The sequence below is a fragment of the Lissotriton vulgaris genome, chromosome 6, assembly GCF_964263255.1.
Source record: "Lissotriton vulgaris chromosome 6, aLisVul1.2, whole genome shotgun sequence".
NCBI lineage: Eukaryota > Metazoa > Chordata > Amphibia > Caudata > Salamandridae > Lissotriton > Lissotriton vulgaris.
Window position 1 is genome coordinate 1,371,722,611 of NC_141694.1, and position 26,068 is coordinate 1,371,748,678.

Below are 26,068 nucleotides of genomic sequence, written 5' to 3' on the forward strand. Positions count from 1 at the left end.
CGAAGTCGAGTGGCAATGCAGGTAAAAGGGGGATTTGTTGGAATTTTAACAGGGGAAAATGTACAAGGCCCCAAGGGTCATGCAAGTTTAAACATGAATGTGGGGGGTGTGGACAATCCTCCCATCCTGAGACCATGTGCAGAGCCAAAACGGGTGATAACGGTGGTAGGGGAAGCGCCAAACAGGTCTGAAATAGTCCGAGGGGCGCCTTTACCTACCCCGATTGATACCATGGCAATGATTCCTTGGCTCAACGAATACCCGGACCATGACTCCGCTGGGGTGTTGCGAGACGGTTTTTCATATGGTTTCCACATTCCAGTGGGGGATTTTCGGGGTGAAGCAAGTTGTAAGAACCAACTGTCGGTCCTGCAGCATACGGCAGTGGTACGGGTAAAGATTGGGAAGGAGGTGACTCGAGGGCGGGTTGCCGGTCCATTCGATTTTCCACCAGTTCCTAACTTTGTTTGTTCCCCATTAGGGGTGGTCCCCAAGAAGGACCCGGGTGAGTTTAGGCTAATACATAACTTGTCAGCCCCACGAGGTCTTTCCGTGAATGATGCGATAGACCCGGAAGTGTGTTCGGTGCGGTACGCATCTTTCGATGAGGCCGTCGCCATGTTGAATCGCCTGGGGCCCGGGGCGCTGATGGCAAAATCAGACATCGAGTCAGCGTTCCGGTTGCTCCCGGTACACCCAGACGATCAGCGTCTTCTTGGGTTCATGTTTCAGGGTCGCTATTATATGGATAAATGTATGCCAATGGGATGCTCTATATCTTGTGCTTACTTTGAAAAGTTCCGTTGTTTTCTACAATGGGTATTCACAAGAAGGACGGGTTTTCAGCATGTTATGCATTATCTCGATGACTTTCTGTTCCTGGGGGCAGCCGGGGACCCGGAATGTGGACAGGCTTTAAACGAATTTTGTGCCTTAATGAAGCATTTTGGTGTGCCATTGGCACCAGGTAAGACTGTTGGCCCCTCGACTTCACTCGAGTTTCTGGGGATCGAGCTCGACTCGGAGGAAGGTTGTTTTCGGTTACCCAAAGAAAAAGTGTTAAAATTCAGGGCATCCCTTGAAACATGTATTCGAGTGTCTAAGGTAAACCTGCATCAATTGCAACAAACAGTGGGCCAGTTGAATTTTGCCCTCAGAGTAATGCCAATGGCCCGCCCCTTTTCCCGCTCGATTGCACAAGCCATGGTCGGCCTGAAGGAGGGACACCACCGCACGAGGCTCTCGGCAGAGATTCGCCAGGACATGCGCATTTGGCTGGCATTCTTGGCGGATTTCAATGGTCGAATTGTCTGGAACAAACCGGCGGTGTCCTCCGAGGAGCTGGGGCTGTGGACAGACTCGGCGGGGAGTATAGGTTTTGGCGCCATATTCGGTACGCAATGGTCGGCTCAAAAATGGCCGTCATGGTGGCACGAGTGCGGGCTGACGAGTAACATTGCTTTTCTCGAACTCTTCCCCATTTTGGTGGCCCTGAAAACATGGCCTGAGGGTTTCCGGGATCACTCTCTGGTGTTCTGGTCTGATAACATGACCGTTGTTGAGTGTATCAATAGTCAGGCAGCACGTTGCAAATGGATTCTGAGACTGCTCAAGGAAATTGTGTTATTGTGTATGCAGTTGAATGTGCTCTTTAGGGCGCGACATGTCCCAGGGGTGTTGAATCAAGCGGCTGATGCACTTTCTCGTTTCCGTATGCAGGCCTTCTGGGATTTTCTGCCCACAGCGGACCGGGTGGCGGCACCCTTTCCCGAAGCTCTCTGGTCTCTCGGTGCCCCAAACTACAAAACCTCGTGGGAGAGAGTTTAGCACCCAGGACAAGGAAGGCATATGAAGGGGCGTTTCGTTCCTATTGGTCCTTTTTGGGTTCTGCTAGGGGGGAGCTTTGGGGCCAGGAAGAGCTTGTCGTAAAATTTTTGCTGTCTCTACATCGGGCAGGCAAATCAGTAGCTACGGCCCGGGGGCATCGGGCCGCCATTTCCTTTATGGCAAGGGCTCATGGGATCCGGGACCCGACAGCGTCTTTCGTGGTACAGAAAGCGCTACGTGGGTGGCAACGTCTGGAAGGTCGCAGAGTAGATCGGAGACACCCGATAGGCCTGGATAGGTTGGCCCTGTTGTTTTCTGTACTCCCTGCGACATGTTCATCCCGGTATGAAACAGTGTTATTCCGAGCCGCTTTTGCGCTAGCATTCCATGGGGCTATGCGGGTAAGCAAACTGGTGGCGAGGAACAAGCAGGATACGGTGGGGGGACTGTGCCGAGAGCACATTCAGGTTAAGGGGGAGACGATGACTGTCTCGTTTGTCAGGTCCAAGACCGATCAGGGTGCGATTGGGGACTGCATAATCATACATAGGATCCCCGGGTCTCCCATGTGCCCTGTTGTTTGCGTAGAGGAATATTTGGCGCAGAGGGTGGCATCATGGGGGGGAACCTTGTTGAGACACGCTGACGCCACCCCACTGACGAGGTTTCAGTTCCAGCGGGTGCTTGCGATGTCAATATCGGCTGCGGGCTTGAACCCCGGCGAGTTCGGGACCCATTCCTTTCGGATAGGGGCTGCTACTGAGGCTACAGCCAGGGGTCTGAGTGTGGAAAAAGTGAAACGTCTGGGGCGTTGGTCCTCGAATTGTTACAAAAAGTATGTGCGGTTGCACATGTTGTGAAGCTGTAATGATGTACTCACGCTTCTTGTTTTTGTTTGGTTTACAGTTTCGCAAGCTCACGAGGCGGGGCGGACTGTGCAGTCGACCCGACACCTGGGAACCAGCGGTCAGACATCACCGGCTGCGGGAAAAGTGGTGTGGGTCGTGGGCCACTCATACGTGAGGCGTGCCGCGGACGTATTCAAAGCAGGTGACATGATTCACATGGCTGGGGAATACGGGTACAGGGTGACCTTCTACGGAAGGGGCGGGCTCTGTATTGACCAGTTTCAATCCTTTTTCGAGGGTTTGTTAGGGCGGACAAGGTCACCGCCGTCTATAATCGTAGTCCATCTTGGGGGCAACGATTTGGTGGCCACTGGTAGACGACTTCTTCTCGAGGCAATGCTCTCCACTGTAAGTTGGTTGGCGAGAAGAGTTCCAGGGTGCACAATTGCATGGTCCCATATGATTCCACGGAAAGTGTGGCGGGGGGCGAATTCGGTTTCTGCTCTGAATCACTCAGTGAAGAAAGTAAATAATAAATTGGGTAGATTGTTTCGTTCAAGTACACTGCATTCTATTCCACATGGTTGTATTAAGGGGGACAGTATGTACCTGGGTGATGGGGTCCATTTGTCCCGGGTGGGGAATGAGTTATATTGAATATAAATTGAATGCATGTTCTGTCAGCTAATATCAGATAGTATAATTACAAATGACAACTAAATTCTAAACGTTCATTTAGTCCTCTTGGCGCTGTTAAACAAGCAACATTAGCACAGAAAACATTCTGAACACAGATTTTTCACCCCCCTCGCATGTGGTCACATGTTAAACATTGTTTGATTATGATATGCACAAAAGTGTAAAGATTTGTTTTTTGAAACTGTACCTTGTTATCAATGTTTCAGGATTGTACAGGGCCCCCGAGGAAGGGCTCCGCCCGAAATGCATTGGGCCAATGAGTTAAAATACTTGTAAATAATGAGAAGAAACACAAAAAAATGCACAAGTAAAGAATAACTTTGAAATTGATCTACACGCATTGCACCTTTATTTGAACTTTATTGAAACGCTTTGAAACTGAGTGCTCTGGGGAGACACTTTTCTTGACAGATCAGTGCATCAACGCATCAAACTTTACCCAAGTACAGAGGGTTTTACCCCACGGGCACCACCTACTTTGTTAAATTTCATCATCACACTCAGGAGTGCGTACCCCGACCTCCATTTTTGGATTCTTGAATTACTCATAGGAGACCTCATAGCTTGGCTAAAGAGTTTAAAACATGACCTTTAGGCAGGAGTTGTTGTGGGGGGTCCGGATAGCCGGTCAACTATCCGGCCTGTGGCGGTAAGGTCATGATCGGTGAGCAGTAATTGGAAGATCCCTATGGGGGGGCGTCACCCATTACGGATGGGAGCGCTCGGGGGAGGTGGCCATTGGCCCCTCAACGGGGAGGCGGTCCCTTCTAAGGATGGGCCGCCGGAAGGAAAGGAAAGGCGGTCAAGGCCCCTTCCTGGATAGGAGGGGCTACGGGCCCCTCCTGGGGAATTTCCCGGGGCCAGGACACCTGCGACGGCAGATGTGGTAAGTTGTGTGGGGTGGGGAGGGGGTTTACGCTACCTTCTAGACACCTCACACGAGTCCTCGGACGACCTTTAAATGGCGTCGAGTTCATTGGGGCCCCCGTCAAGTCAAGGGAAATTGGTAGATGCACTTGAGGTACGCCTCTGTGCGGTCGCCCCTCACAAGTGGGGGAGCTATTTCTGGTTTAGGGATCTGACACCGGTTGCGACCTTGCCGTTGGCCCTTAAAAGTTAGGATGTACAATTTCAAGTTAAATGTTTTGTAGGATGTTAGTTCGGCTAGGAGAACCTTTGTATTAGAAATATGTTAAGGTTAGCCAAACATCGTGATGTGGAAATGAAATTGTACATAATATGAAACTGTTATTTTAATGTTTTGATTTTGTTTCATATTTTAATAAATACGGCCGGGAGGGTCACTCCCTCCCGTCTTCCAAAAGTTCAGAACCGTTTCCGGTTTCCCATCCTTGGGGATTGTGTCGAGAGGGGGTGGCGGGTATCTCAGCCATAAGAGATGGGGCTGTACAGTGATTAAATTTGGTCAATGTATTTGTTTCTGTGTGCAGAATACCCGACTGCAGCGGTTCTTCAGAGGGACACGTGATCCTCGAGGACACTGGTGTACCGATTGAGAAGGGTAGCAGGTATACATGAGAGACGCTAACCCCAGGTGATTATGTTACGGTTGATTTGAGTACCACAACCATGTACTATACTTTGATCTAGCTAGTGGGTATGTGAGGGTGTTGAACCTCTGGCTCATTTTAATTTATTTTATTTTGTCAATTTGTCGTTTTTACCATCACAGGTATGGTTTGAAAGAAAGTGGCAATTGAAGTGGGTAACCCCTATTTGCCCTGAAGAAGTTGCGGAAAATAAGTGCAACGAAACATGTTGGCGACTATGATTCACCTGTGACTTTGCTTGGTGTGAGTCATTTTTAAGTTGGAGGATTCACAGCCCAGAATAAATCTAGAGTGGCCAGTGAACTCTTCAATTTTAATGTGTGTGCGATTCACGTTTTCTTTTCTCACTAAGGGGGTTTTCTTTGGTATACGTGCACATGAGAACAGCAAGGGTTTATGTTGACTTGCTATGGTATAAATAAATCAGCAGATTGTGGGGCTGATGTTGAGAAAAAGCACTGTTATATGTTGTTGGTCTTTTTCTGGTGTTCGTCTCCACTTCCCACTGTTTTGAGAGTGAGTCACTGATGATGATAATTGGGTATACTGGCAATTGCTAGCCAGAAAACCCCATTGGCGGTTCTTCCGTGAGGGGCTCACTCTCTTTTCCACACTTTTTTCCATTGAAATTGTTGGGTGGGTGATGGTATCACGACAAATTTTATCTGTATCTTGTGTGTACCTTGCTAGCTTCTGACACATGTACGGGTGTGAATAGCCAGAAGATATTAGGCTGGTGGTAATGAAAGTTTGATACCGCTTTAACCCTTGAAAAATAAAAAAATAAAAGTGTCAGGAGGGACAGGCCTTGCATTGTTTATTAAGGTTTGAGTGGGGGGCGGCCTGTACCCTCTTCTTCCCCCTGAGGCTCCAGTTAATTGGACACGTAAGCAAAGTTGTCACAGTTCTTTGGAGGTGTGGGTGTTTTTCTAGGCCTGGGCAGTGAACTCCACTCAGTTCGTGGACTTTGCAGAGTTTTTTCCTTACTTGTGCTTGTGAATGGTAAGTTGGTGAGCACAAGCTGCCACGAGGGCAGAATTTTTACCAGAGCTGCAGAAAGATCAGTGCAAACTGCAGTTTGCACTGCACTTCACCACTTGTGGAACTTGACAGCGTTTTTATGTCACTTTGCGGTGTGCCACATGGCAAAACTCTGCAAACTACACCAAGGCTTGGTTTTGAAGGGTGTTTTGGAGATTTGATTTTGATGATATTGAAAGCTCTTTAGGTCAGTTTTTGGCCTTATCTCGAGCATTGCAGAAGGAGGTGTTTTTTATCTTTCATGGTGTGCTTTTTGTAGTTTCTGCATTCTCTCCTGAGTTGGTGAAGGTGGGCTGTGGATGGATTTGTTCATCAACCTTTCGGCTACTCTAAGCTATCTTCTTTCGGTGTTTAGGTCTTTATTTAACCAGGCTCTTGAGGGTGTGAATCTCTCCCTTTTCAGTTTCATATGTGCTACATGTTTCAGTATGGGGGATAATATTGAGTTGCAGTGCTGAGTTCATTTGTTGAGAGGTTATCTGATGAGGGAGGAAGGAGTGATCCCAGTATTCCTTCAAGGTCTGTTAGGGGAATTTACCTTATATTTCTCATCCATTACAGGGTTTTTTTGCGTACAAGTCAGGTGATGTCTGACCAATCGATGAGGAGAATGTTTTCGATAGTTAGTGTTTCTTCCTGAGTCATGATAGCATCCAAGGTTGAGAGTTTGTTGTGAGTGTGACCTTTGCAGTGGTGGGAGAGGTTGTTAATGGATTAGATTAGAGTATTGCTTTTGTCATTCCAGTGAAGGTTTAGGTCCCTTAGGATGATGTTATTGGCACATGAGAGTGAGCAGTGTGTTATCAGATCTGCAAGGTGTTCACCAAAGGAGAGTGCGTTGCCAGGTGGGTGGTAGAAGAGGTAACAGATCATATTTGTCTTGTCATTCATCTTTATGGTGGTGCTGAGATATTCAAATGAGTTGTAGTCAAAGTCTGTTTCACCCGCGTTTTATGTTGTTCTTGTGAATAATGGCGATGCCTCTGCCATGGAGGCCCTTCCTGTCTTTTTTGATGATTGAAAATCCTGGCGAAACTAGTGTGTCCATGATCGGCTGTGAGGATTCATTTAGCCATGTTTCTGTAATGAATTCGATTTCAATGTTGTGGTTCAGGATGGCTTCCGCTAGATCTGTATCATGCATGGTTGCCAACTTGCAGTTCATGAGCAAACATTTGGTTTGATTATCATTCTTTGGATCTGGAGGGGCAGAGGTCAGGAGGATATTGATGAGCTGTGGTGTTGGCCTGGTCGTTGGTGAGTGATTTCTACCTAGCCGAGTGATAACCTTGATCATAGATGAGTTATTGTTTTCTGTAAGTTCCAGTTGTAAGATTGGGCTACCCCCTCTGCCTCACTCCAAGACTACATCTTGGCACCCGTTCTTTTTGGCTCTGAACTTTCTAGTTGAGAGACATCATGGTCCAGCTGACTGAGTGTGGCTTGGCTCTTCCTAAGCATAGTGTGTTGGTGCCTGTAGTGAGGGATGATGGTGAAGGCCAGGATTTGGATATGTGATATTGTTGAGTCCCTGAATGACTATCTCTCGTTGGTTTTCCAGGTTAATTAGCTGCCCATTTAGTTTGGGCATATGAATTAATGGGGAGAAAGCATGGATGTTTTGTTTCAGATTGTACGTGGTATGGTGATCCCGAGTCTAAGCGTGTTTGTAGATGGAAGTGAGGTTCAAGTTGTCAGAGGAAGTGCAGTTCCCTAATCACAAAAGGTCAAACGCATAGGGCGGGTCATATGTTAAATGGGATCTTTTCCAACTATCCTCATATCAGGCTACTCCGATCTCTTTCCCTAACTTGGTCAGATCACTGGGTGGTCAAGTGGCAGATATAGACCAAAAAATTCACTAGGTCCTGGAATACCACTAAAACTTCCCCAAGTAGAGACTGGCATAAAATACGGCCAGCCGAACTAGGAGATGCCATCACCCGGAGCCCTTGGCAACCAGATGACAACCTAGATCACAGTGTTGAGAATTTTGCACTTTGGCTCAATTCTGCTCTGGACCAAGAACTCAAAAAACCACAGTTAAGAAAATATCCCAGCCCTGGTACAATGAAATCCTTAGATTGTCAAGGCAGTACTGTCATAGACAAGAGCAAAAATTGAGAAAAGATTACGAAATGGAGGGGAATTGAAGCTAAGACTATGTTCTGCTCGGGGCAGATAAAAGTTGCCTGTGATGCAAATAAGACCCTTTTTTCAGTAATGCAAAAATTGGTGACACCAGCTAGCCCAAATCATGCAGGAGTAAATCAACAGTTCTGCAACTCACTAGTGGGTTTCTTTCAAGATAAAGTCACTAATAGCTTTAATATATTTACTGCAAATAGAGCAGAAAATTATCAGGAGGTACATACACCAACTGGCCCGCGAAAGAAAATATGCTTCTCCTTCTTCAAGGTCCCGTCAGAAGAACAACTCATAGAGTTAATCCCACGTATCAAATCAGGTGCACTACATGACCCCTGCCCCCCCCCTCCCCCCAATATAATGCACAAGATCCCTACTCAAATAGCGCAATATTTAGGGCAGATATTTGATAATATGTTTGCAGAAGGGTTGTTTCCCTCTTCCTGGAAACGATTCTCAATTCTCCCCCTACTAAAGAAAGATAATCTGAACAACCAGGACCCGAATAACTGTTGTCCAATATCTAAACTCCCTTTTGCCACAAAGCTGTTAGAAAAAGTAGTGAATCAACAACTCTCTGAATACTTAGAGGTAAACTCTCTGCTGGACGACACACAACATGGTTTTAGAAAAGAAAACAGCACAAAGTCTACCCTGGTGGTAGCAACAGAGGACATAGGAGACATACTCAATTGGAGGGGGGACCGCAGCCCTGATTCTGCTAGACCTTTCTGCAGCTTTTGATACAGCCAGCCTTGAGAGCTTGGCTGACTGTAGGAACAGTCTGGGGATAGGGGGAACAGCCTTGAACCTACTGTAATATTTCCTGGCAAAAAGACAAAACACTGTGACAATAGGCAAGTTAGTCTCCAGACCTTTTTTGCCTGCCCCGCGGAGTCCCTCAGGGTTTGGCATTAGGCCCAGCCCTATTTAACCTTTATGTTAAACTGCTTGTGCCAATCATTAAATATACTGTTTTCTCCCTGACATCATATGCTGATGACACCAAAATTGTGGTTTCATTGGCAAATCCTGATAGTAATCTGGGTACGGATTTCAGTTTATGTATGAGCAATGTTGACTGGATGGATCGCAACTGCCTTAAATTAAATGCCAAAAAACTGAGGTCATTATCTTCAGCAATAATCCTTCTTTCTGGACAATAGACTGGTGGCAACCAGAGCTGGACTCACTATCTGAACCCTCAAACAAAGTAAAAGACCTAGGTTCCTGGTAGATAAAGAATTGAAATTCAATGACCACGTAAACAAAATAACATCGGCCTCATTTTGCTCACTAAAACTAATAAAAGAGATAGAAAACTTTTTGCCCTCCGAACTTTTGAAAACAGTCACAATGGCATTGGATTTCACAAGGATTGATTACTGCAACAGTCTCTATCTTACTCGTGCAACAGGTCTTCTTAAGACGCTTCAGACACTGCAGAGCACTGGGGCCTGTTTTCTTTTTAAAAATCCGAAATGCGAGTCAGCCAGAGGTGCCATCAAGAAATTATACTGGCTGCCAGTCAAGCAACGAAGTAGCTTCAAGGCCCTCTGTCTGGCGCACAAATCACTGCTCAGTCTCGGGCCAGGCCATTTCAAGGAAAATGTAAATGGCATATCCCAGCAAGGACACTAAAAGTTGCCCCCAGACTACTCTTATTCAAAAAGCCTTGAAAACCTGGCTTTTCGCACCGAAGTAGAAGATATTGATGCACCCGCTTGACCCAACAAGGGTATTGCTACAGCCAAAATCAGACTTTGACAGCGTCAAGGCGCCTCAGGGCATGAGTTTGCACTTTTATAAGTCATATTAACATTCCATTACAATTCAAGATGTCATTGGGTACTTTAATTTTAGTGACAGGTCCGGTGGATGAGTAGTGTAGGTAGCTTTGGGAGGAGGTTGACAGCGTATTGGTGAACATGGAGGGTAAATAGTAGGATTTGGGAGCATGAGGGACTTTGTTACCATCCCAAGCAGTCTGTGAGTCAGGGGAGGAGGTGTGAGATTTGTGAGAGGGGTGGCAGTCAGGGTACTTGTTGGGTTGAGGGATGCGATTGGTATCAGAGTTCTGGGCTGAATTACTGGGCTGGGCTTGTAAAAGTGTTGGTGGGTGAGTAGACCATATTATGCAAGTAGGAGATATAGGTGTGACCAGTGGGTTGCCATGTATGCAAGTTTTGGTATCAGCTGTGGTTGTTGTAAGGTGAGTTGCGAGGGAGGGAGTAAAGTTTGTGGTGTAACTCAAGCTAGTTTCATTTTGTGTAGTGTCCTGTGAGGGTGCTGTCTCTGACGCGTTTCAGACACAAGACGGTGTCCTTGATCACATGACAAACAGATATCAGAAATGGAATTTAAAGTGAAAGTGGCGCTTACATTGACACAGTCGGCACTTATAGACATGGAAAAAATACTATGGATCTATGTATCGCAAATACAGAGCTAAACATCTTCATCTACCATAAATACCATCAGAACCCAATTGTATCCATTATATATACAAATATGGGCTAAACGCACAGCCAGCATGATATCATTTAGCTATCTTTGTCTTCTATTCTCGCCTTTCGTATTTATTTTAACTGTATTCATATGCATTTCCATATTTCATTGTTTTTTCACATCGTTACCTTTTTCAGGGCATGATTATATACATGAAATTGCCAAGTGCAAATTTCAATTCAGGAAATACATACACATTATAATGTTAACGATAGGTAAAAACAATATATATTTTATAAAAGGTCATATAAATATGTGTAAAGAGATGCTATTTGGCAAAAAAGCTTACTTAAAATTGTGCTAATACACTGATTGTGCAAAGAGGCATTAACCATGTGCAAATATGCTGATTTGGGCAACATGTGTCATAGTGCAAATACTGTAACAGCTCTGTAAAAAAAGTACTAGTGCCAGTCTGAGTTTTGAAGCGCATAAAGTGCGTAATCATGCAATTTTATACCTGTGCAAAGTGTGTAAAAGCAAATATCAAGATCGTATGGCGGCAGCTCATAGTTTCATATTATGTTGTAAATCCTCTCAAATTCCTAGTGGACTAACGACCATATGGGTATTTTGTAAGTACTAATACCTTATGTATAATCTCATCAGTTACCCTAGGGCAGCTGTAGACACTGCGCGTTCACAGGAGAGATAGTGACCAGGGAGCCCCCTGACACTACTAAAAATTCATGGCAATATATATATTAACACCACATCCGATTCCTTTAGAAATGAAACCGGACACCGACGCGGGGGACATTTTAGGAAATTGAGTTTTCAATCCACAATTTTGCTGCATGTACATATATATATATATATATATATATATATATATATATATATATATATATATATATATATATATATATATATATATATATGTTTCTGCAGTTTCAAGGAGCTAGAAAACCAAGGCTTCGTGAGAGGATTTTTAAAGCATCTAAGCTGTGACTTAGGGGTGAGGCATGCTACCACCTTCTCAATCCAATTATTGAAATTCTCAAGCGCAATATTCAGATTGTCTGCTACCACAGGCTGTGAATCAGCATGAGCAAGACTGAGCGCCGCTGGGCCAATTCTATAGACAGCTTTACCCTTGTGTTCTATAGGTGGCAGAGTCAGATTATATAAATATATCAATATGTGATCAAGGCAGGGGATTCTGCCGAAACGCGTCATAGCCCAGAGCAAAAGAGAATAAAGGTTTCTATACCTTAAGTTGGAGATTGCGGTGTCATCATTCAGGTGCATGAGTAGGAGTGCTGGATTTGTTTGTTGATATATATATAGCTAGACGAAGGTCTCTGGCCAAAATGCGTAGGTTGTTTGTTTGTCTCTATATGCACCAACTTTGCACTTTGCATGCACAATGGAAATAAATAAATAAATAAAAAAGATCTTCTGAACTACTACCTATTTTGGATTCACTGAAGTGAGTGCCGCCTTTCTGTGTCCCTCGACGATATCGGTGAGACGTGAGTGAGGGGAGTCACAGAATACCTTTTTCCATATATATATATATATATATGGAAATATATTATAAATATATCAATATGTGATCAAGGCAGGGGATTCTGCCGAAACGCGTCATAGCCCAGAGCAAAAGAGAATAAAGGTTTCTATACCTTAAGTTGGAGATTGCGGTGTCATCATTCAGGTGCATGAGTAGGAGTGCTGGATTTGTTTGTTGATATATATATAGCTAGACGAAGGTCTCTGGCCAAAATGCGTAGGTTGTTTGTTTGTCTCTATATGCACCAACTTTGCACTTTGCATGCACAATGGAAATAAATAAATAAATAAAAAAGATCTTCTGAACTACTACCTATTTTGGATTCACTGAAGTGAGTGCCGCCTTTCTGTGTCCCTCGACGATATCGGTGAGACGTGAGTGAGGGGAGTCACAGAATACCTTTTTCCATATATATATATATATAGCTGCACTATAGCGAGCACTGACGAAGGCGGCAACGCCGAAACGCGTTTGCTTGTTTGCTGTGTGTGTGCGCAGGAATAAATCTATAAACGGAGATCGAAAACTGGGCTGGAGTGTCCTCATTTGTGTAGCAGTTCCACGGATGGGAACTGTGTGTTGAAAATATAGTACGCGTTCCACCACGCGTTGAGGAGGCACCCGGAGTGAAGTGGAGCGGTTGGAGGTGGTTGGAGTTGTGTGATATATATATATATATATATATATATATATATATATATATATATATATATATATATATATGAAAAAACCATAGGTTATAGACCATATATAGTTAGGAATTAGCATTTACAAAATCTTATTTTACTCACACAAAACCATTGAAATTCGCATATATAGTTAGTTTCACTAACTATATATCGCGCACCCGCAATCCACTGCTGATCATGTCACATATTACATCATTCATGACATGGTCAATGACATCACTAATGACATCACTGATGACATCTCAAATGACATCACTGATGACAACATCCAGTGACTGTATGTTTCTGTAAAGTTAAAATATGTCTTACATATTGAAGAATGAGTGGATGTATAAGTGTCTGGATGAAGGATTTAGTAGGTGCATGACTGACTGTATGAGTGAGTGATTAAATGTGTCTCACTGAGTGCATGGGTTAGTGACTAAACTGTCTTAATTTGTGCATCATTATGTCTGTTGTTCTGTAAACTGCTGCATGTGTTGATCAGTAGCTATATGAGTAACTATATGGGTTATTGATTGGTTGCCCAAGTATTTGTATGGGAGACTGAGTGTGTGTGTGGGTGGCTGGGAGGTGTATGACTCTGTGCATAGATGTGTGAGCAGTTGATTCACTAGATGTATGGGTTCAAAAGTGCATGTGGAAACAGCTGTATGGGCGGTTGACTGCGTGCATGAGTGTATTGGTGAGTGAATGGATATCTCAGTGCTACATGTCAAAGTAAGTACATATGTAAAACACAGTACATGTGAGAGTTGACATATATAAATAACTGTGCATAAGAGCCAGTGAATGTGTGAGTGGCTGTATGGATCATTGTGAACTTGTATCAGGGATTGTATAAGAGAGTAAATATGTGTTAGTATATGTTTGAATAAGTAAGGTGTGTATAACTGTATAGTTGAGGAAATGGAGGTGTGATTGATTCTTTGCATGACTGACTAGGTTTTTGAGTAACTCCATGGATGAGTGACAGTCTGTGAGTGTCTGTTTACACTGAGTGTATCTAAGGTTATATTATAGTCTGAAGATGTTCATTGTATAATCACATGAATGATGTCATCAGTGATGTGATCAGTAATGTCAAATGAGATGTCATCAGTGATGTGATCAGTGATGTCATTTGAGATGTCATCAGTGATATCATCAGTGATGTCATTTGAGATGTCATTTGAGATGTCATCAGTGATGTCATCAGTGATGTCACTGACCATGTCATGAATGATGTAATATGTGACATGATCAGCAGTGGATTGCGGGTGCGCGATGTATAGTTAGTAAAACTAACTATATATGTGAATTTCAATGGTTTTGTGTGAGTAAAATAAGGTTTTGTAAATGCTAATTCCTAACTATATATGGTCTATAACCTATGGTTTTTTCAGTGAATATATATTCTGTCATTGGGCTATAGTTGGGCTACATCTGGCTGATATTTGGGCTACATTTGGGCTCTTTTGTCTCTGGTGGCCATCTTGGGAGACTGCATATCAGAATTTTTTTAATGAAATATGAGAGGATTTGAGAAGTCACTCAAAATGTGCCCTAATTTTTCTTTCTTCAGCACTAATCATAATTTCTATGGCAAAATGAACCCCCTCATTTTGTTCCTTTGCAAATTAAATGTTTTAAGTGTTAACACTTTATTCCAATCAAGATGACTTCAGGTGTGCCATACTTGTGTCATAAGTAAGACTGTTAGCGCTCTAGTTGTTCTTTAGAACACGTGGGACATTCTGTCACTGGGCTATAGTTGGGCTACATCTGGCTGATATTTGGGCTACATTTGTTTTTTTTGTCTCTGGTGGCCATCTTTGGGCTACATTGGGCTACATTGGGCTACATTTGGGCTCTAACATATATATAGCCCAATGTAGCCCAATATACATTTTTCAAAGTTAATTTTCGTAAAAACCACTGGAGCATATATCTTGAGACATAGCAAAGGCACATCGGGCTACCAGTCCCTACAATTTTGCCAAGTTTTGTGGAAATCCATTCAGCCGTTCGAGCTAAAAGTGAGTCCAACCGCCGTATGGAAAACTCAATGTTAAAAACACGTTTTGGGACCCCCCTTTTTTCTAGGCCCCCGCTTGACAAAACCCCCCCAAACTTTCAGGAGACGCTCAGAAACAAAACGTGCCATTTTCCTGAAAATTTCAGCCAATTCCGCCCATCAACGCCAAAGTTATTCAACATAGAATTTTCAGAAATCCCTATTCAAAAAAATCCTAACTATATATACCTACTAGCGTCCGCCAGTAGGTAATATATATATATATATATATATAGGTCTCCCATATGGTGCAAAACCTATGCCTTTTGCCATGAGCCTTCAACATAATCATAGAGTTTTTCTACTGGGGTGTCCATTTAAAGCGGCGTGCCTTCCCCACTACCAATTAAAATATAGCACATCATTCGAATATTATTATTCTATTCTCTTACAAGTCTAAGTGATATGTTTATGCATTCATTACTATTTCTTTAAACTAATAAACTACATATTATACGCTGATCCCCTTCTCCAGTAGAATTACTCGGGTAGCATTCTTTAAGGTGTCTATTTTCATATATTTTGATAAAGTATTATTAAACAAAAAAACTTCTCCAAAACTCAATGTTCTATTCCTCTAGTTTTTATTCTAATATTTTCTCATTGTTCCTTTATATTTCTGATCATTTTTATGAAAAATGCCTGTAAAGTGCCCAAAACATTATGCACCTCACGACTGAACACCTTGCGCCATCCAGTTCAATTCATTCTGTATCCCTGCACCCTCTGTTGCTGGGTACCTTTATGCAATAAATATCTTCGATATATGTTATTTTACTGGTCATTCAATATATTCTTCTTGTTAACTTCTCTCATTTTTCTTTCATTCATTACATCTTTTTCCTCATATCTGAAGTGCAAACTCTACAATACTTTCGAGTAAATATAAGAGGTGGAATCCATTAGGGTGCAAGGACAATGGAGGACATGGAGTGGGTATAGGTGTTGTAAGCAGGAAAACAGTGAGAAATAAAGATAGACAAATCCGGTCCAGGGGATGATAGCAAAATATTCCTGGGAAGCATATTAATGCAGATCGCTACCTCTGGCTGTACATTTAGTTCTTCCATACATTTATTTAATTCTCCTCTTTCTTTTTATTATACACCCATTCGCTATTCTTCTTTCTTTCTCTACATGGGGTCTAGTAAAGAATGTTCCTTTTTAAGATCAAAGGAGGACACCAGGGAGTATATGATATAATAAATAGTAAAATTATCAAAAGCACACTCAAAGTGCAAGCGCAACCTAGTCTGTCCCTTGATACCATAAAGTGCTCTATTATTTTCATTCATTGCATTCAATGAACTGCAAGGTGCAGTGCATCCTAGGTCCAATAAAGTGCTTTCCCTCTCATCCATTCATTTTGTATGCATTATGATGTAATAAATGACAAAGAAACCTTCTCAAAGTGCAAGTGCAATACAGTCTGTCTCTTGATGCCATCGGATGCTACCATTTCTCCTCATAGGATTCAATAAAGTGAAAGGTGTTAAGTGCAAGTGTGTTGCAGTTCATTCTAGGTCATATAAAGTGCTTAATCTCTACATCCATTACTTTTTTATGCAGTGCATAAATATCAACGTCGATTTTTCAATGTTAGATATGTAATACATATTTAAATATTTAATCTGTAATAGATTACATGAGGCAAGACTTCTTAGCAAATTTCAATTCAAAATAGCGGTCTACGGTCATTGGGACTAGAGTGGAAAAATCGTTACAGGTAGACATGGAACTCTACATCTACATTTAGCCCTCTATGGTGCTTTGTGCCCATTAAAATAATTCATCTTGATTCAGCTCTTCATAATTCCAGTTCTCTGTTTCCATCTCTGATCTTTTTAGGCACATGGTATAGTCCATAAAATTGCATAATATGTATTTCTCCATTGTGTACCTCCCAGATGTGCTTTGCCATGTTGTACAAGAAGTCTTTATTCCGTATTACTCGTGGATGTTGTAAAATATTTATATCAAAACAACACCCTTTAAGACATAGAGAGACATAGAGAGGCACATAAATTATGCAAAAAAGAAGCAGAGAAGTCTGTGTAGCTCCCAAGTTTAAGTGGCGATCATATTCTATTTAGCACACCCTACAAGACCAGCGACACTCGGAATTTGCTCTCCTTAAATGTCTGATTTTCTGCAGTGAAGTTTTTAAGTTTAGGATTAACACAGTGCCAGCCACTCTGAGTTGTAAAATGACTAAAGCCTTTTACCACTACAAGACTTCTCTCATCTTATACTACCAACTCAGGAAAGACTCAAAAAAGAGCACCCTTGCTGACCACATTGGAGCAAATTCCAACCACAGCAAACAACTCTTATACACCCCGTCAGACTTCTTCCATGAAAAGATCACCACCATTTACAGAAACGTTGAAACCCAACACCACCAACAGCAGCAGCCTTCTCATCTCCACAAATGAAAAACTTGGCCTCCTCCTCACCACCTCGGACCAGCTCACCACACAAGACTCCATAGCCATTGAGAACTCCATCCACTCAGGAGCACCATGGACCCCTGTCCTCACCACATCTTCAACTTTGGGAGCAAGATGATTAGCAGCGAGCTCATTGCCATTGTCAACACAGCCATCACCAGGGCCACCTTCCCCAAAGAATGGAAACAAGTAGAAGTCAAGCCCCTACTGAAGAAACCATCTGCGTACCCCAACAAACTAAAGAACTATCGCCCCATCTCTCTGCTGCCCTTCTCCACCAAAGTCCTTGCATAGTCTATAAACTGCTAACTAACAGAACACCTGGAGAACGACAGCTTTCTGAACACTTCTCAATCCGGATTCTGCAGAAACCACAGCACCAAAACCGTCCTGATTAAAGCTTTGATGACATCAGATAACTCCTTTACCAGGGAAAATCAACGTTCCTGATCCTCTGTGACCTCTCAGCAGCGTTCAACACAGTATTACACTACACTCTAATCAAGAGGCTTCACCGGAATACAAGGAGCCGCCCTCAAATGGATTGCCTCCTTCCTCAACGGAAGAGCCCGGAGAATCTGCCTACCTCCCTTCACCTTGAAACCGAAGAACACCATCTGCAGCATCCCTTAAGGCTCATCCTTCAGCCCTTTTATGTTCAACACCAACATGATTCCCTTGACCAACACCATCGGAAATCATGGACTAATCATCATTTCCTAATGCAATGACATCTAGCTCATCCTCTCCCTATCAGAAGACACATCCGCCACGCTGACCAACTTCAAAAGATGCATGATGAGCAACACTGAATGGATGAACGAGAACTGCCTAAAACTCAACAAAGACAAGAAACAAGTACTGATCTTCAGGAACAACACTTCCCCGTCGGATGACACCTGGTAGCCTCCTGATATTTGACCATCACCCACTCCAACCGACCACGCCTACAGCCTTAGCATCATCTCAGACAGCAGTCTAATCAAGAGAAGATAGATCAAAGCAGACTCATTAGCCTGTGTCTTCCCCCTTTGCATGCTCCTTAAGAACTTCTACTAGCTTTACACTGACACCAGGTGGAGCATCCCTCATCACAATCTGACTGGACTATGACAACGCACTCTACTTAGGAATCGCTTCACACCTTCTCAAGAAACTGCAGACCATAGAGAATTCAGAGGCCAGACTCATCCAAGAACTTCCAAAGCAGACCCATATCACCCCCACCTCAAGAAGCTCGAGTGCCTCCCCATTCAAAAGGGGTGTTAGTTCAAGATGTTGATCCACACCTTCAAGGCCCTACACAACTAAAGATTAGCATACATAAACCATCGCCTGAATTTACAAACTTCCTTCCAGACACCTGTGCTCCACCTCCCTCTGTCTCACCCACACACCCACATTTTCCCCAGCAACCGTGGAAGCTGTTTCTTCTCCAACATCACAGCAAATTCCTGGAACAACCTCGCACTGGACCTCCAGACCTCATCCTCTCTGCTGGAATTCAGGAAAGGACTCAAGACCCTGCTGTTAAATTGAACCCTCCCCGTCAGCAGGGCTCTCAGTAAGTGGATACCCTGGTAGGTGATTAGCCACGCTCTAGAAATCCTGATTGATTGATTTGAATAAGGGGAGGGACGTGTTACCAACCTCCTTGAGCCTTTACATCCCCAGGGACCCCATCCCACAGGGCCTCTGGTGGGTGCACTCATGCTGACCTGAGGAACCCACAAACCACTACATTGGGGGTGTGGAGGACCCACATATTGCATGCTGGCAGGAGCAGTATTTTGCTACTGCTCCCACTGGGATGGAGCAAAGTGGAGTTTCCTGCCCAGGACAGTGTAGGAACAGTATGCCTGCACTCTCCTGGGCAGGGATACACAGTGTCCCTGGGCTGGACTCCCCAGTACACTGTGTCGTGTGTCCTTGGAGTAGATACCACTATGGGGAAGGAGGCACATGCTCACTTCCCGTTTTGTCGTTGTTTTAGCCCCGGATGGATGGGCTCCCCAGGGTCCAGTAGAGGACCAAGAGTTGGGCCGCATGCTCCCACTCCCCTTCTAAGTGCATTTGGTAAAGGGGCCCTGAGGCCCTCGGGAGCTCGGGAGGGGGGTCCCACTCATGCACACCTTCCCGTAAAAAGTAATAGTGAAGATCCCCGGGCCCTGGTGCGGGCCTCAAGCTCCAGGGGAACCCCTCAGCACAATACTCTGCATGAAGAGCTCCTTAATTGGTCCGGAGAGGTCCCTCTATGTAGCTTGCAGAGGGGTCCCGTCAAGTTTTGTCACCCGAGTGTTTCAGCTATGGAAAAGGGAGGATCAGAACTTTTCTTCTTGTGAAGTTTTCACATTTTGGGGAGGTAAAACACTAAACAATATCTAATATAGTGCTCATACTCTGCATTAAAGTATTTAAATCCTTTCTCTGTGCCATATATCCTAAACAACAATTACCATTTCCCTCAGATTACAGACTACAATTACAGAACTTTCCTCTTCAGCATGTGGCAACTTTATAATGGTTGAGTTGCATCATCAGATGGAGCTAAATCAGAACATCTATTACTATAGGGGGTTATAATTTAATAACTCTCATTAGAGCATTGAAATGCCGGGTGATCCAATGTAGACAGAGGTGTGCAGTAGGGCCAATAATGACTAGTGTAGACCTTTTGCCATAACAGTCTCTAAAAAAAGTATTGCTTTACCCTGTTTAATGTAGAATATTTTATTCTCATTGAAATAAATAGGTATATAGCTTTTTTTTTGCCTCATGCTATACCAGTGATTAAAGCATATATAGGCCCTGCCTTTTTCTCCAGCTCATGACAAGGGTCAAGGGCCTTTAGCCGCAAGTACAGTTCTTGGAAGCTGATTACAGATTACAATGATACATTAGTTTGTGTTTTTGTCCAGTTATCACTACTGGGCCGAGTTTCCATAACCATGTAGGAGGACTGTGTTGAGTTCGTCGCCATAAGTTTAAATTTAGAATTAATTTAACATTGCCTGGGTGTCACAGTTTTCTTGAGTCCTAATGCCAATTTTTTTTTGTCAGGTATAAACAACCCACACTATCTCGCCCACAAGTGATTTCCCCTCACTTACAAGATCCTCAATTTGTTTCATTATGCTAGACATGAGGGCACTGTTGCTGTGCCCAGGAAAGGTGTGTGTGTGCTTCGCAGAGGGATTTCTTCCAGGAAGAAGGGTGAAACGCAGGTTTTAAGGTGCCCTCCTACCATTAGTGGTGCTCAGGATCTAAATCAGTTATGTTATCAAATGTAGTGGTGTGCTCCATGCAAAGCAGCCCCAAGGGGTGATTCAAGAAAGTCCCAGGACAAAGAAGGGGGTGAGTAGTTCATGTGTACTTCATCCACAAATTACAACTGATTGCGTTGTACAGCACGCCTATTGTCAGTGCAAGCATGTGATGTATTTAACAGGAAGCAAGTCTATTCATCTCTCACCTGATTATGATAAACATGCCTTGGAAAGGTGCCTTTTGTATTTCAAGCTCACATTCTCTGGCGCGCACAGGATGTGCAAGTGACAGTGAATGGCTCTATGTGGATATGAAACGTGAGGGAAGAGATAAGCGATCTGCCATCCTTGGAGTGAAAAACACAGCAGCCCGGGCTCAGCAGCGAAGACTTGAAAGCATGCTTTACTATCCGTTCAGGTAAAATAATAACAACCCGCGTCCTGTCGCATACAATGGGCCTTTTCACTGCATTGCTAACACGCGGTATCAAAAGGCCCATGCTGTTTTTATCTGAGAACATATGTTGTGTCCATAGACACTATCAGCATCTGTAATCTCATAGGAAAAGCCCCGCTGCAGAAGTATAATAGACAGACCCGCGCGCGCCAATCAGCGTCACCGAATGCCTCCAATAACAGAATAAATATATTTTAAATGATATGCATCACTAAATCACAGAGGCTGGCGAAGCCGGCTAGAGAGGGCGACAAGTCCTTCAATCATGGCTGCTGGGCTCATTTGAATATTTCAACCTTTTGACGTGAACGTGGCGCGGAGGAGCTGGGCCCGCCACGAATTCACAAAGAACGGGGATTTCGACGAAAAGAAACAGGAAGGGACCTGTGATCATGTAATTACCGCGGCCCGCGTCGACGTTTGCAGTCTGTAGTGCACTTTTCAGCATTTCCTATTTACATTCTCAATCAAAGGCCATTTGGCAAGCGATTTCTCGTGAAGTATTGGTCTGATCTTTTCAAAAGTCCATCCATGTGAAAATGTCACAGTAAAAAGTCGGCCAAACTTATTTAAAGGCTTCTTCTTGAATAGGGCATTTTCCTGCCTCGCTGCTGATAGTCTAAAAATATCTCCCATGCCCACATTATTAACCGTTCTTCACGACCAATTGCTCTGTTATGGTAATAGTCAGGCGCACACTAGGTAGTAATTACTTACAGCTGACTTAAGAAAAGAATATTCCACTCCCCCACTGTTCACCCTACAAGTTCTATATGCACGGTTAACTCGTTCTTATTTATTAAAACTCTGCTGGCAATTCAGACCACTGCTTCTTAGGTTTCAAATGGGAGGGCTATTAAACCACAATTATTGGCCATATGGGCTGGATCATATTTATTTTATGTTTCACCTTTCACACACACATTTCTGAAGGGCTGTGTCATATCGTTGTAGAAAGAAATACAAAGCATCTACTTGAGATTGCCAACTGTGACTGAATTACTTCTGCAGTTAGAGAGTTTATGCTAAGCAGGCCTCTCGGTGTGTGGTGTACAGTCAGTGTGTTGTGCATGAGAAAGGGAATGGGGGCCGCAAAAATGAAAACATTCCCAACTCCAGAAGGGACACGTGCCTTTTTTCCCTTTAGACATTTTTTAATTCGTGTGAATTGAAGCATGTGATGTAGTTATAACAGCAAGAGTCTTCAGATTTTTTTAAATAGTGATATTTTATTATTCTTGATATAATTGAAGTTGTTGATGAAGATCTCCAAAAACTATCTAGGCCATTGTAAATAACACAGACACACAGTGGGTGTGAAATTTGCCCTGACACTAATGTAGAACTGTAAACAACAACTGTATTATTGTTTTCTGTGACGTTTTTTAATATCCCACTGAAATTGTGTGAAATTGCATGAAATTATTCTTTTAGTATGAAACTAACCCTGGGCAAAGCACTACTCTATGCTCGCGTAGTTTGCGAAGTTTGCCCTACTTCGCACTACGCGAACTGCACGTAGCACAGTGCAAACACGCGTAGCGTGGTGCAGCGGTCATTTTTTTGCTTGCTCGCGGTCCTCAACGTCCAGTTGGCGACCGCGAGCAAGCAAAATGACATCCCTGCGAGACTTTCTCCTCGTTCGTTGTCAGCAACATCAAGTTGCCGATCGCGAGCGTGGAAAATAAACCTCGCAGCGAGATTCTCAATGTGCGGAGGTCAGGTTTCTCATTGCGAGTGGTCGCGTATGCTCACCATTGCTCGTGATGAGAAGCTACCAGTTTGCTTTGAGAAAGCTGCAGCTCGAGTAAAAATCTACTCGAGTAGCAGAAAACCACAGCTCGCACTGTGTAAAATGCCGTTTTCAATGATTGCACAGTGCCGGATGCTTTTCCGCACTGTGCAATCATTGAAAACAGCATCTTGCACAGTGCGAACAGAGTACTACGCAGTTCGCGTAGTGCTACATGTAGCTCGCGTAATTCGCGTTGTTACGCATAGCGCTACTTCGTGAACTACGTCCAGCACTATATAAAACGTGATTTGCAGTGTTTCCCTTGATTATTTTAATGTTAGGGCGTGCTCCAGGGCGTGCTCCAGGTAAAGGAAGTCACGTGAGATCCTGACAGGAGACAGTGTTTTGAGCAGAAAATTATTCTTGTCACAATGTTTCTATCCTGTGGAAACCAAGCTCCCACAGGTGATTTGCAGTGTTTCCCTTGATTAATTTCATGTGTGGGCGTGCTGCAGGTAAAGGAAGTCACGTGAGGTCCTGACCGGAGACAGTGTTTTGAGCAGAAAATGATTCTTGTCACGATGTATCTATCCTGTGGAAACCAGGCTCCCACAGGTGAAAATTGCACTTCATGTCATTATACATTTTGTGATTTTTAAATTATATTTTTTGATTGAAAGTTTGTGATTTTTTCGTAATACAACATTTTTGAATTTTGTGAATTTTGCATCTGGTATTTAAAATTTTCCCCAAAGCTAAATTGTCACTCCTTTATAAATAATGGGTGAGAATAAACATTATTGACAGCATCTCACAATAACTTACAGTGTAGAAAATAATCTAAGCATGTCCGGGCATTATTCTTGCCCCATTATTCAGTTTCATCTAAGTGAAGGTGAAGGTGGCATCTGAGGCCACGTAAAACTTGGCTTTTTGCCCTTTAGGTGGCTCCTGTTCTTCTTATCTTTGGTCTGTTTTTTACTGTGTTGTGTTTTTATCTTTTACTGGTTCGTCAATAAAAGCGCCGGGACACTCTATGGAGTAGCCGAGCGCTATAAAAAAAAACAAATAACATAACATAACATAACATAACAAAAATGTATGTTGTGCCCTCACCCACTTAAAGGTGTCATGCATCATAGTTGGCATACTCCTCACCTGAGTCTTGAGATCGTATACAACACCAGTGGATCGAAGCACATTATGAGAGCTCTTCCACCCTAATCTATTGAGTAAGGTGATCTACTAATTTTCTAATACTACTGCAAGACTACAGAGAGATAACAACAGTGGCAAACCTTTCACATTGCATTCTGCTAGATCAGTTTTATTGATGTCTCTGTACGACAAGATTAAAATATCGAAGTTAGGAATGTCAATGCACTCCCCCTTGTCGGTCTATAGATTAATTTGTTTTTGCCATATATAAAGAGCGTAAGCCAGATAATAGACATTCATCAGGACGAAGTTCCTATTCATATGTTTCCTGTACCATACAGTGTCCTACTTATTATTTGTACATGCGACATGATAGTACAGGGAAATGTAACTATGTGGAATCCCTTGCTAATCAAGGAAGGAGACTATTCCTCCATTTCGGTTGAGCACATGTAGAAACAGAAAGAACAAGATATATAGATGCACATTATTTGTAAAACCAACTTGATGCCATGTAGTTACAACCATCTTTAGCTGCTTTGGTGAAAAATAGTATTCGTTGCAGAAATTGTTTTGTAAGTCTCCTTAACCCTAATTGTCACACTATACACACAATTAAAGGAGGCTTAAAACATGTCCTGGTATTTCTGTGACCACAGAGGTGAAGATGGAAAGTGCTGAGTACTAATTATGTTTACTTGTAGTTGTGATTAATAGCACAATCGCAGGGATCAGAATACCCTCTTCCTGCAACAGGATCAGAGATTGTGCAGGGGGGTTGGTTTTTGAGAAATACATCATTCCAGCTCAATATATAGCATATTGAGGTTATCCTCAAACATCAAAAACATTGGGGCATATTTGCAAGTTCGATATAGCAGCTTTAGCTGGACTTTTTCCCGCTACAGCGGCGATATTTTTATTGCCTTATTAACAAACTGTTGCTAACAGCAGTTAGATACAGCTTATAGGCGATATCTACAGGTTTGGGGCCCTCTTTGCATGTCAGCGATATTTATCGCTAATGACATGCAAAGTGGGCGTACCCAACCTGTTAGCGACTGAAAGCAGTCGCTAACACAGCTACCGCCTATTAGCAAGGCAGGCGAAGCGATGAAAAAATTCACGCTAAGCGAGAATATTGCTAGAACCTAATGCCTGCTCAGCCCATGACTTAACCTGTATATCCAATGGGGGGTGGATATTGAGGTTAAGTCCCTATTAGCTGGATTTCACTTTAGAGATAAACGTTGCTAATAGCACGTTATCTCTGCGATAATATCCGGTGATAGGCTAAGCGCATTTAGCAATAATTATCGATATTTGTTGCTAACATGCTCCATTATTCTGTACACCTGGTAGTCAGCCCCAGCGAAGAAAGTCTTACCACATACAGCCGATACTCAACCAGGCACGTGGAGAATCTCTCCTGTGCTGTGTTAAGAATGACATTGCTTGCATTGTCCCACATTTAAGATGATGTGGCTTTTCCCAAAGACCCTGCGCTGGTTGGCATAGCGTCATCAGCTTAGACCTCCTCTCAGTGATATTGTCTAGGGATCAATACAACGTGCTAATCGGATAGGCTAACAAAGATATTTACCACTACAGGTGCCATGTTTGATGAAAAGCTCCAAAGTGTATTAGACACAAGCTTTACTTTGGTACTTAATCATTTTTTACATGTTTAAAAGAATGATCTCCTCTCTGGATGCCATATTGTGTTGAAGAGAATCTACTTCACTGCAGGTGTTGTGCTGGGTGTTTTGTGGTGAAGTGGACAGACACATGCATTACCTTGCCTATATTCAATGTTACACATTCTTAAGAGAATTGTTTGCCCTTGAATCCTTGGTGTGGTTTACCCCTAACATTTTGACATCGGACCATGCTCTTGCTGACTTTGTTAGTGTTGGCTTTAGAACTTCGCGCAATCTTACCATTGCTAATCAGTGCTTAAGTGTTTGTGCTCTCTGCTAAAAACATGATATTACTGGCGTATCCCAATTGCCATTTTTAATTTACCCATAAGTCCTAGTAAAGTGCACTAGATGTGCTCAGGGCCTGTACATTAAATGCAAATAGTGGGCCTGCAGCACTGA